The 11,521-nt window shown below is 43.8% G+C and overlaps 1 long non-coding RNA gene across 1 annotated transcript in view; it reads left to right on the forward strand.

Annotated features, from left to right (window-relative positions):
* The window catches only part of LOC109319682, a 37,368-nt gene extending 30,628 nt beyond the window's left edge, over positions 1-6,740 (forward strand). Inside the window, exon 5 of the long non-coding RNA XR_002103589.1 lies at positions 6,730-6,740. This is a non-coding gene — a long non-coding RNA (uncharacterized LOC109319682). The remainder of the gene's footprint in view (positions 1-6,729) is intronic.
* Positions 6,741-11,521: the final 4,781 nt, after the last annotated feature.

The following is an 11,521-nucleotide window of genomic DNA, read 5'->3' on the forward strand; positions in this document are numbered from 1 at the left end:
TGTCCCTCCTGTATAGCCTATAGCCCTTGACACTCACCGCCCAGTCATGCGATGAGTCCCACCACGTTTCTGTGATCCCTACTATGTCAGGGCTGGTGACAGCTAGGAGGAGGGCGAGTTCCTCCTGCTTCTTCCCCATACTTCAGCTACTGCTCTAGAAAACTTTCTCTTTCTCACCTTATTCAATTCTCTCTCTATCTAACCCTACTGCATTATTAAAAGGGAGGATTATCTCTTATTAATGAAATACTACTCTAGTACATGTTTTTAAATTGAGCTGTTAGAAATAGTAACAAATACTAACACATGGGAAACAGGAGAAAGTATGTTCTCCAGGAAATTCCAGTTGTGTTGATAAGTAAAGTCCCCAAATTTTCCAACAGTTTTTTTCAGAAATTCTTTGATATAGTCTTTTACACGCAACATCAAGCCCACCTAGGCCTAGTCTAATGGGTCTAAAAGGTCATGAAAGATTTATGGGAAGGAGGAATTGGAGAAGGGTGGGGAAAAATCATTACATCACATTAGTGGAATGTCTAGGAAATGTCATACATGTAAGACAGTCCCTTATCTGTGAAATTGTTGTAAAGGAACTGGACTTAGGGTAACTAAATAAATAAACTACTACAACAGGGATTTCAAAGACACAAAAGGAATTGGCGATTTGCCAAACAGCTATATAGTTCAAATCAAGATCATTAAGTATATTCTGCCAGCATGAGGGCCAGTCCTACAGAAGGAACAGAGGATACCTAAAAAAAACCCTCAAAACCCTCAGGAGGACACTAGTGGTCAGTTTCTTGAGGCCATCAGATTTCCAGTGATGGTTCTCCAACAGTCTCAGAAGCAGTAGTGTGTGCCACTGAAACTGAAAAACATGGACCGCAAACAGAGGATCGTGCTGATGGTTGTTAAGATGTTTCCAAACAGGTTACTAAAGAGAAAAAACAATGAGAGAGAAAGAGCTGGCATGTTATCACTGTGGTTGTTGAGGATGTGGAAACTATTGTCAGATGCTCAAGCTGATTAGATAATAGCCAGATACTAAGTTAATAGAAATAAAGTTATTTGTATTGCTATTACAATTTATTTGCATTTGATTATTATTTAAAGGGGGGAACATAACACTACCCCTCTGCCTCATTATTATTTAAAGGAGAAAACAACATGATCCCTCTGCCTGAAAAAGGGTGTTTGTACCTGGAAGCTTGCAAATAATTTTTTCAACTATTTTAAGTGGTCTAATATGAGATATCAGATTTACCCAAAGAGCCTTGTCTGCCTATGTCCTTCTGCCGACATGGCTACAACCAACACCCCTAACACTACCCCGAAACTCAGAAAATACTGATCCTGGTCATTTTTCTGATCCTTGTCATAGCTTAATTTTTTGTAAACTGTGACCCACTTTTGCTGGGGAACAGGAAATAACAATCACTTTCTAAGCAGTAGGTCTGCATGTTACATTGTTACTAGACTTGTCATCTATAATCAGAGAAGATGTGCTCTATTGAGTCAAATACAAAGCTTACTTCTCTTAAGTGATATTAAACAAGTGCACCTCACCAAAATGTGATGTTGATGGAGCAGTGGAGAGAACTCTGAGGGGGAAAAAAGGAAAGTAAAATACAAATAGTCAATTAATGTATATGAGGAAAAAGATGCATGAATTGGTTAGGGTTAATTAATACAGTCCACAACACAAAGGGAACTTCATCATGGGAAAGTAGAGGAAAATCATTTTAGAACAAAAGAAAAGAGAACTACAGATTCAAAGGCAAGCTGAATATAATTCTTTCTGGCACACAAAAGAATTGTGGGAACAGTCTTGTGGTGGGAAAATTGTGGAAACTATTTTTTAATGACTAACTGAAGAAAATCCCTGAATTTGATAAAAGATATATCTAATTTCACAAAATATAAAGTATTTTAATTCTGTACACACACTAAACTACATAGCAATGAAACTGATTGAATTCCCTGTATTCCTTTTATGTTCATGGGCTATTTAGGCATGAATTCTGGTACTACTTCAAATTACAACAAGCTTGGTCAGGAATTTCTCATTCCTATCAATACCAGATGAAGGTTCACCAGATTCAGGATGTCAGTATGCCACCTTGCAAATTGTATTAGAAAATGTGATGCTTTCTATTTAGCTAGGAGAAATGTCTGCAACTTGCTCTGGCACGAACTACAAAATATACTATTAGTTGATAGGGGTTGCGTCTACACATGCCCCTATGGAACCGTTGTTATTGCAAAGTCATTTATTACTTCCTTCTGGAAATACTAAATGATGGCACAGTAACCACCTGTACTGTGCCATGTCAGTGGTGCACAGTTATTTTTAGCTGCTACATTGCCATAGCAATCTACTGTACCGAGGGAGTGCACCACTACGGCAACGTAGTGCCACGTGTAGATGCACCCAGGAATGCTGAATCACCTGTGGTTAAGGCTTGCTTTGAAGAGTTTCTGTTTTGTAGGCAAGGGCAGAAGTTTAATAAATAGTTTCTGGAATGATACCATTCAGAAGGGGTAACATGGAAGTAGGCACAGAGACATTTTTAAAGAAAAATATGAGTGATACATTATGGGTGGCATCTTAGGTAGGAGAGAAAGAAAATAGATATACAGAAAGAGACAAAGGAGGATGAAGCTGGAATTCTGTTGTACACTAATAAGAACAAAATAACTTAAGGATCAACACAGGACCTTTCTTATTTTTTTCCACAGAACAGTTATCTTCAAAACTGACCATACTAGACACTGTATTTTGGGGGTAGAACAAACACCAAAGCCACAATTTTGCTAAATTGTTGATTTTATTAGAAAGATTCAATGACTTATTCTTTTTCAAGTATTTTTGTCTAAATAAAAATAAGCGCAAAACCTGACTCCTAGGAAACTTGTAGAAGATGGATATAATAAATGCTTGTTGGGCTGAACAATCTAAATTTGGCACAGAGTAACTGTCCATTCCTCAAGTCAGATAACCTATTACCAGGTCTTTTTGTAAAAACTTCATTAAGTAACTTTCACTTCAAAGGATGTAAGCCTAAGGTGGATTCAGTCATAACTCTAACAAGGGGAAGAAGAAGAAAAATAAGAGGTTATGTTTCAGGAAGTGTTGGGGAACTTAAAATTCCTATGAGAGTTGTTGTGGGGAAAGTTTTCAGTCAACATGCATGAAAGTCTTGGAAGCTGAAGCTCTCTTGTAACCTGTTTCGATCTTGAGGTTGTTAAATAAAACAAAGATAATTTCACTTGGATGTCCTTTTTTGCTCTATGGTGTACTATACTTGCATTATAGTTTGAAAACTTTATTTAAAATAACTTTAAAAGGAGACAGATTCTGACCTTTGCTCTCCTTTCTGCAGCCACGAAAGCTTCTACTTCTGCCCAACCATCCACTTTGTTGTTTAATGCTGTTTCCTTTATGTGCTTTTGCCACTTGAACTATCTTAAATGTTGTAAGAAATTGCTTTTCTAGCATTTTTAAAGAAACATGCCATTTACTGACCATCTGGAAATAATGCATTGTATAGTTTTCTTGTAGCACTTTTCTTCTATCATACATTTTGGGAACCTAGCAAATTTCAGACCCTTTTATCATGATTAGTTAAGTACATATGTGTGTCTTGCTGACAGGTCATTTTAAAAAACCTTCTCATATGTCACTGAGTGGGTGGCCTCTTTGTCAGAATGGAGGGGAGCTGGTTTGAAAGGAGAAATATTTCCAGTTGAGGGATTTACCCAAATGTCAAGTGGCTTAATACACAAATCCATTGCAACTTTTTATTGCTTTGTTCATTGTATTATAATTTATAAACCACATTTCCTATAAGGAATATATAGGGGGAATCTACAATAAATGCATAATATATCATCCAATAGTTTTTACATACATTAGAAGAGGCATGTTACATTGTCTCCCCTAGCAACTTCTCAGTCAATGAAACCTTTTTAATGAAGGTAGTATTGACTTAAAGAATATATATGTATAATGCACTAAAACCTCAAGAATTTACCCAATCTAGAGTTAATGCTAAAATGGTTGTCTCTCCTTTTCTTACTAAATAATCCCAAAGTGCCACAGCAAATTTTTTTCAAATGTAAACTAACATTATTTTCACAACTTATATTATGCTATATTTAGTTGTGTAATAATGAAATATTATCAGAAATAATTTTTTTAAAGCTATGAATGTGATCCTCTGAAAACTTAAGTTCATGTGCAACACTCCAGACATTTATAAGTTATGAGCCTGTGACCAGGGAGCCAATGAACAGGATTGCAAGCAGGGGAAGAAGTTTGCAGGCAGTTCACAGGCAAGTTCACGGGTAGTAGCATAGCCTATTACCATACAATCGCTCTTGGCAATGGCAGTGACTCGTCATACCTGTAGGCATCCTGGCATTGCTAAAACCTTCACCCAGACAGAGCCTGAGGCCCTGGACCGTGGGAGCTGCCTGGTGCAGCTGATGGCAACTGAGCATGGGAGAACCCCCACTTGTGGGGTATGCTCCCTGGTGGAGTCTCTGGAGGGCTGGGTGTGGAGCTTGAGGAGCAGATTCATCAGCTGCGCACCATCAGGGCCCACAAAGACTTAATTGATGGCTACTGCCAGACCCTTCTCCAGAAGAAGGAAGAAGAGACAGAGATGGTAGCCAATGTGATGGCTAACCAAGAAGAGATACCCAGAGTGACCTGGAAGACAGTTACCTCATGCTCCATGAAATGGAGGGTCAGAGCTGTTCCTCCCCGGCCCTGCACAATAGGTACACTCCCCTCCCAACACATGAGGTGGTTCCGATGGTGACACCGGGAGAGGATGAAGGTTAGCAGCTTGCTGCTATCCCTAAGAGGAGGTGCAAGGTATTGGTGGTGATGCACTCCCTCCTGTAGGGCACTGAGGGACCCATCTTCCAGCCAGATCCCCTTAGCCCATGAGCTCTGCTGCTTCCCAGGGGCTCACATCCAAGATGTAGAAGAGAGGATCCTCAGGCTTGTCTGGCCCTCTGACTACTACTCCATGCTCCTCATCCATGTGGGAAATGACATGGCCAGACTACTACGCCATGCTCCTCATCCATGTGGGAACTAATGACATGGCCAGGAGCAATCCAGACAGGGTCATGAGTGACTACAGGGCTCTGGGGGCTGGGCTCAAGAGGCTGGGAGCCCAGGTAGTCTTTTCTTCTGTGCTCCCTGCTGCAGGCTGCAGTCCCAAAAGGGAAGGGTGCATTGAGGAAGTGAACCGGCAACTCCAAAGCTGGTGCCACCAAGAAGGCTTCAGATTCCTTGACCACAGCATGCACTTCAGGGAGAGAGGACTCCTGGGAAGTGATGGCATCCACCTCATGAGGAAACTAAGTCCCTGTGTGTGGCGAGGATGCCTGATCTTCTGGACAGGGCTTTAAACTAAGATTGCTGAGGGATGGGGATACATAAATTCAAACATGTCCAGGGACCAACATACAAGTAAGCCCAGTAGATATAGACACTGGGAGAGCCACTCTTGTGGGAGCTGAGGGAATAGTTATCCATCAGCAGGATAGGAAGGTGAGGGCCTCAGTAGGAGGACTCAGGTGGCTATATACTAATGCCAGGATCATGGGGAACAAGCAGGAGGAGCTAGCCCTCCTACTCTTCAGTGTGCATTATGATATAGTAGAGATTACACCATTATGGAGATCTGGTGGGACTCCTCACATAACTGGAGTGAAGCTATAAAGGGCTACACCCTGCATAGAAAGGACTGGATGGAGAAGAAAGGTGGAGGCATTGGTCTATGTGAAAGAGCAGTACACCTCCTTGGAGGCCCACACTGGCTTCAGAAATGGACAGCCTGAAACCCTTTGGGTCAAGTTAGGGGGAGGGGAAAAACAGTGAGAGAGACCTAACTGTAGGTGTATACTACAGACCACAAAACCAGGGGGAGGAACTCAATCTGGAGTTAACCTGAGGATTGACTGAGGCTGCCCGTGCATGTCACATGGTTGTCATGGGTGATTTTAATTATCCAGACATCTCCTGGGAGGAACACTTGGCCAAGTTAGAATGGTCATGATCCTTCCTGACCTGTATCAAGAGGCTTTTCCTGACTCAGGAGGTATATGGACCAACCAGAGATGATGATTTGCTAGACTTGGTTCTGACCAAAGGAGATGACCTGGTGACCGACTTAAATATAGAAGGAAGTCTGAGCGACAGTGACCATGAACCATCATGTTCACTGTCCAACATAAGGCAGAAAAATTGGATATCAGGATTGAAAATCTTGGATTTGAAAAATGCAAATTTCAACAAGATTAGTTCACTAGTAGGGCAAGGGCTGTGGAAGCAGGGACTGAAGGCAAAAGGTGTGCATAAAGAGTGGTTGTTCCTTAAGGACACAATCCTTGAAACACAAAAGAAGTCCATTCCCACGCGGAGAAAAGGTAACAGAAGGGCTGGGAAGCCCTCTTGGCTAAACAGGAAAATTATGTTCCTCTTAAGAAGGAAGAAAGAGGCTTATAAACAATGGAAGTGTGGGGCAGGTCCTGAGGAGGATTATTCCATGACAGCCCACATTTGCAGGGAACAGATAAGACAGGATAAAGTAGAGACCAAACTTAGATTAGTAACAGGAATCAAGGACAACAAGAAGTCCTTCTTTAGGTACATAGGAAACAGGAAGAAAACAAATGGGAGTGTGGGGCCATTGCTCAACAACTCAGAAGAGCTGGTTTAAAGGAGAAAGCTGAACTCCTGAATGACTATTTCACTTTGGTCTTTCACTGGACCAAGGGGGAAACTACACCAGGTAGTGTAGAGGATGACCACGGAAGGAATAATCACTTTCCTGCTATTGCCATAGAATTAGTGCATGACCAATTAATAAAATTAGATGTATACAAGTCAGCAGGACCAGATGATCTTCATCCGAGTGCTGAAGGAGCTGGCCAGTCATTGTGGAACCCCTGGCAAAACTCTTCCACAACTCATGGCACTCTGAAGAAGTCCCTGAGGACTGGAAGAGGGCCAATGTTGTGCCCATCCACAGGAAGGGCAGGAGGGAGGACCTGAGTAATTATAGGCCAGTCAGCCTAACTTCCATCCTAGGGAAAACCCTAGAAAAGTTCATCAAGGAGTCTATCGGCGATAAGCTTGCAGAAGGTAAGATTCTGAATGACAGCCAGCATGGCTTCATCATGGGCAGCTCTTGCTTTACCAACCTCATCTCCTTCTATGAACAGGTAACTCGCCACCTGGACACAAGAGAGCACATTGACATTGTATACCTAGACTTCCAAAAGGGCTTTGATTTAGTATCCCACGATGTCCTCATGAGAAAATTGGACAGTCAGGTAGGTGAGGAACTAGCTACAGGATAGGACCCAGAGAGTCATAGTGAGCGGATCTGTGTGGCAAGAAATGGGCAAAAGTGCTTGGTCCAGTACTTTTTCAACATCTTTATTAATGATTTAGATGTGGGGGTGAAGAGCTTACTGGCCAAGTTTGTGGATGACACTAAGTTATGGGGAAGTGTGGTCACGCTTGAAGATAGGCTACAGTTACAGGTGGTCCTAGACAGGTTAGTAAGTTGGGTGGATCAGAACCTGATGAAGTTCATTGTCGAGAAACGTAAAATGCTCCACCTTGGGACGAGCAACCCGCAACACACCTACAGGGTTGGCAGAACCAAACTGACTAGCACCACAAATTAAAGGGACCTGGGGGTAATGCGATGCTATAGCCAGTAGGGTGAATAATACTCTGGTATGCATCAATCGATGCATCTCCAGCAAAACCGAGGTGATTTTCTGCTCTACTTAGCACTGGTTAGACTGCAGCTCCAGTACTGCGTCCAGTTCTGGGCACTGTACTTTAACAAGGATGTGGACAAGCTTGAGAGAATCCAAAGAAAAGCCACCCATATGATCAGAGTCTTAAAAGGCAAGCCATATGAGGAAAGGCTGAGGGAACTGGGACTCTTCAGCCTCAGGAAAAAGAAGGCTGAGAGGAGATCTGGTAGCAACTTACCACTACACTAAAGGAGTACATCAAGGGCTCGGTGAGCAACTGTTCACCAGGGCACCTGAGGGGAAAACCAGGAGTAATGGCCACAAACTCCTGGAAGATCGATTCAGGCTCAACATTAGGAAAAACTTCTTCACAGTCAGGATGTCCAGACTGTGGAAGAAGATGCCTCCAGAGGTGGTACAATCACCTACCTTGGAAATCTTCAAGTGGAGACTAGACAATCACTTTGTTGGGGTCACCTGCCCCCTAATTATCTTTTCTGCTTGGTGCAGGGGGCTGGACCCGATGATCTTTCAAGGTCCCTTCTGGCCTTACAATCTATGAGTCTATGAAAGGTCAGAGGGTTCACCAGGACTGCTCAAATTCCTGCTTTAATGCACACTGAAGTCTACTCTAGTATTTCCACTAGCTTTGATGGGTGCTGCATGTGAACAGAGACTTAAGTCTTTCAGGAATCAGGGATTACAAATGCAGTATAAAATGAATAGTGTAGGTTTTCAAAAAAATAAACATGCTTTCTTTTTCTCTTCTTTTGTTTTGTTCTTTACCTATTTATAAAATTCAGGAGGGTTGGATAAGATAGGATAGGGTATTTTGTCAGTGCCAAACAAGTAGATTATACTGAATAACATTTATTCAGTACCCTGTGTTTCTAGGCATATTCAGATTCTACTCTGTGGCCTCAGACTGCACAGAAGCCCAAGACTACTGCACAGTAGTGTTGCATGGCAGAACCTCTGGGCTAGGGGCAGACATTACACATAAACTCGTTTAAGTGATCAGAAACTGGTTTAAACCTGTAACAGAATAGCCATTCAGTGCACATAAAACAGTTTGAAAATGGCTGAAGCCAGTTTGAGATAAGCCTGGTTGAATGTAGTATCAGACTTAACTGATCTGGGTCAAACCGGTTTATGCAATGTCTGTCTCAGACCCATTGCTCTTTTAAGTTAAATCAGAGTCCTCTAGCATCCCAGCATGCTTTATGGGTTGGGTGGGGCTCTGTGCCCCTCAGCAGGGCTGGTTCCTCCCCTCTGCTTTTTGGCTGGCTTCCTTGTGCCCCCCTCCGTTGTCCACCTGTCCACCGCTCACTGCTTAAGCAGGGATCCCTTCCTCCTCTCTCCCACAGCATGGACCATAGCTAACATGTGGTATGCTAGCTAATGCTGTGTAAGGCTGTGACAGAGACTGCAGACACTGCAGGGTCAGCATGGTATCCCCTGCCCTACCCCACCCTTGTTGCTCAAGCAGGAAATACCGCCCTCATATCCCACAGCATGGAAACCAGCCTTATGGACCCAAGGCATGCGCTTTTTTTTTCATAGATTCATAGACACTAGGGATGGAAGGGACCTCAGAAGATCATTGAGTCCAGCACCCTGCCCCAGGGGCAGGAAGTCAGCAGGGATCATAGGATCCCAGCAAGATAAACATCCAAATGTGTCTTGAAGGCTTTCAAAGTGGGTGCTTGAACCACCTCTGGCGGCAGTCTATTCCAAACCTTGGGGGCTTGGACAGTAAAGAAGTTCTTCCTTATGTCCAGCCTGAATCAGTCACGGTGGAGTATGTGACTGTTTGATCTTGTCATCCCTTGGGGCGCTCTGGTAAACAGACGTTCCCTGAGATCCTGGTGAAAACCCCTGATAAACTTGTAGGTGGCCACCAGATCGCCCCTGAGCCTGCGCTTTTCCAGGCTGAAGAGTCCCATGGCTCTCAGCCTCTCATCATAAGGTCTGTTTTCCTGACCTCTGATCATGCACATGGCTCTCCTCTGCACTCTCTCCTTTTTGAATTGTGGAGCCCAAAACTGGATGCAGTACTCCCTCTGCAGCCTCACCAAGGCCGAGTACAACGGGAGAATGACGCCCCGGGATTTGCTTGAGAAACATTTATGGATGCGAGCCAGAGTTTTGCTCACTTTACTAGCTGCAGCATCACATTGAAGGCTCATGTGGTCAATCATGACCCCCAAGTCCCTTTTTTCCATATTGCTAGCCAGCGTAGCACTACTGAGCCTATAAGCATGCTGACGATTTTTCTTCCCAAGGTGGAGAACCTTGCATTTTTTGGTGTTAAACACCATCAGGTTCTCATCCGCCCATTTCCTGAGCCTGTCAAGATCATCCTGGATCTCCCTCCTGTCCTCAGGTGTGGACGCTTTACTCCAGAGTTTGGTGTCATCAGTGAACTTGGCCAGTCCACTTCTGACACTAATGTCCACATCATTAATGAAGATGTTGAATAGTATAGGCCCAAGGACAGAGCCTTGAGGGACCCCACTGGTCACAGGGCACCATGATGATCCACTTCTATCAACCACTACCCTCTGGATTCTACCACGGAGCCAATTCCCCAGCCAGTGGATCGCAGTGAGGCTGAGGCCATAGTTAGCCAGTTTTGCTAAGAGGTGATTATGGGATACCAGATCAAGGGCTTTTTTAAAGTCAGGATATATGACATCAATCTCTACTCCCTTGTCCAGGAGACAGGTCACCTGGTCATAAAAGGAAATAAGATTTGTCAAGCAAGACCTACCTGCAACAAAGCCATGCTGGCTATCCCTCAGGATTTTGCCATCAGCCAGTCTGTTAAGAATGGTATCTCTGATAATCTTTTCTAAGACCTTCCCTGGGATAGAGATCAGGCTAATGGGCCAGATCCACTTTCCTCCCTTTTTTGAAGATAGGCACCACATTGGCCTTCTTCCAGTCTTCAGGCACTTCATCAGAGTGCTAGGAGTTCTCAAAGATCTGTGCCAGGATGCTATGATGCTAGCTATGATGCTAGCCAGCTCCTTTAGTACCCTGGGATGTAAATTATCAGGGCCGGCTGACTTGAAGGTATCCAGCCTCTCAAAGTGTTCCTTCACGAGGTCAGCATTGATGGAGGGTAAGGAATCTCTCTCACCTGGGCCTCACTGTCCCATAATGGGCAGGGGCGTCCTGTGGGACTGGTGAAAAACCAACGCAAAGTACCCATGTAGCAAGTTGGCTTTTTCCTGGGTGTTGGTTGTCAGTTGTCCCATCTGGTTTAGCAGGGGTCCAATGTTGCCCTTGCTTTTCCTTTTCCTTTTCTAGCTAGTGGTATGCTAGCTAATGCTGAGAGGTGTCTGTGTATGTGTCTCTCCATTTTCACTGGGGCAGGCAGTCAGAACAGTGACTGCTTACTGCTTGGAGCTAATCAACAGGTCAGCCAGTAAGCTGTTTAAGAAGTATGAAGTAATGGAGAGAGGCTATTGTTTTGCTAATTGGGTGATAAAGATGGTTATCAGCCCCTATCTAGCATGTTCACCTGTCAGTTTGCTGCAGGCAGTATGAAGAAGCAGGGAGATTGAATAGCTCTGTATCATCAACAGATGCATGCATTGCATATCTCACCCTTGCTAGCAGGGCACTGAGGGCTGGCAATGCTCCCACCCCTTGAGTAGCCATTGGGAAAAAGCATGGGACCATGCAGGCAGACCTCCCTAATAAGAGAGTCCTGCCAGGG

This window comes from Crocodylus porosus, unplaced genomic scaffold, assembly GCF_001723895.1.
Source record: "Crocodylus porosus isolate Cpor-Errol unplaced genomic scaffold, CroPor_comp1, whole genome shotgun sequence".
NCBI classification, from domain to species: domain Eukaryota; kingdom Metazoa; phylum Chordata; order Crocodylia; family Crocodylidae; genus Crocodylus; species Crocodylus porosus.